This window comes from Oratosquilla oratoria, chromosome 14 (genome assembly GCF_046742065.1).
Source record: "Oratosquilla oratoria isolate Oo_2021 chromosome 14, ASM4674206v1, whole genome shotgun sequence".
Lineage (NCBI taxonomy): Eukaryota > Metazoa > Arthropoda > Malacostraca > Stomatopoda > Squillidae > Oratosquilla > Oratosquilla oratoria.
Window position 1 is genome coordinate 63,073,255 of NC_134790.1, and position 1,994 is coordinate 63,075,248.

Consider the following 1,994-nt stretch of genomic DNA (forward strand, 5'->3'; position numbering starts at 1 on the left):
CTACTTGTTCCATTGACAATGCCACGAAACGCTAACCAGCCAGCCTTTTTCATTTATTACTGTCTTGTCAGAAACGAGCAAAGTACAACCAGCATTATAGGGTAGTGTGGGCGAGTTCTTACTGTCCATGAGCAACTTACTTGTGTGGTAAGTTAGCAAAACGACCACAGAATTCGACTTGAGTTTCCGTTTATTAGTCTCTTTAGACAAGTTGGACAAAGGATGACTTTTAACTGAAATAAATATTCTGACTTTATGACTAGGATCAATAACTTCGCACTTCTAAAATCAAGTGGCTATGCACACCTCATATGTTTGTGCTCAATGTCAGGCCTTGATTTAACAATAAAGCATGCATGTTCTTTTCTGGATGGTAGGTAAAAACTATATATGCCATATTTAAAAAATTCTCCTAACGCTCCCAAGTTTCGGCAAGCAAATGGTGTTTTGGTGTGGTCGTTGGGTAGTGACAGTCATGATTAGTGAACCATTTTGTTATTTCAAAACAGGTAACAAATTTCGCATTCTTATTGACTGAAAACAGTATATGAAGATTTGTAATCGTACTTTGTGTGTGTGTGTGTGTATTCACTTGGCCTTTGGTCTTTGGATCACGTGTTGGACTCGTGATCGACAGCTATTTTGTGTGTGTGTGTGTGTGTGCGTGCGTGCGTGCGTGTGTGTGTGTGTGTGTGTGTGTGTGTGTGTGCGCGCGCGCGCGCAGACTGACAAAATCAAAGGTGTGTGGAAATGTAAAGATGCGGTTAATCTTCAGGGAAAGAGCAAACTAATAGTCACTCTAGAACTTAAACTCAAAGATCCATCAAAGATATTTCCCAAACCAAGTCCCACAAAAATAGCCAAATTGAAAATAGCTGTTGTCCTGTCTGAAATATATGTTTCCGCATTATCAGTAAACAAATTTAGGTAAGTTAACTACTTAACAGACATCCAAACTGCATTGTACTACATGTTCTCATTTTCAGAAATATGTGGATGCCTTGTTTTCAACATAAACTAAGAATTGAAATCGGTGATGAACACTTCAGTATACTTAACTGCTAAGCTTAGCAATGATCATTCATTTTTCAGTGCTAACAAAAGAGTAACCGATACTTTCTATCGCTTTGCTCATTTCTTCAGCCTCTCTCTGTCCACCTCTATCATATGTGGCTATTTCGCGGTCACTGTCCTTCTGAACTTGGTAACTGTGTGCACGAGGCAACTCTTGCTTTTCTGTACCATCCCAGCCTTTTCCTATACAATTTCCTTTTGCAACAGTTAGTTAGCGCGTTCTGCATTTCCCTCCCCTTGAAAGATCTTAAAATCTCTGCTCTATACTTGTCTATACCAGGACACTTTCAACGGAAATGCCCTTATAACACTTGACTTTGAAACGGGAATTTTTTGCGTTTTATTCTTTCAAGATCAATCTTCTACATGCGTTTTATTTTTATTTATTCTCCTATGGGAAATGTCTTTGCAAAATATGCAGAAAACATATGTGCACTTGACTTTTTTTTATTATCTCCGGTAGAAGGGAAAATGCTGATTTATTCTGATTCGTGGCTAAAATCTATACATATCTGTTGCATCTTAAATGTGACAAGGTGAGATAATACTTGAAAGTTATGTATGTCATACACGCACAAACTACGTCGAACATTTTTCACTATGTTAATTTTGTGACTGAAAATACATCAATTCATTCAACACTTCCTGTCGCATTCAAATTACAAAATACTAAAACTTAATCACGCTAACCTTAACAGGTAGAATTCTAAACCAGTATGCTATGCACTAGATTGGATGTGTAAGTACAAAATATTAATGCGGTTTTTTTTAACCTTTTCAATGCTATGCCAGCTCATAACATTAAAGATATGTAACATGTTGCTATTTAATTTGTATTTTCACATTCTATCAACTCACATAGCAATCATGTTTTTTCCGTTGATATTTAAATGTCAGTTGCAGAACCTGATTCCTTGTCT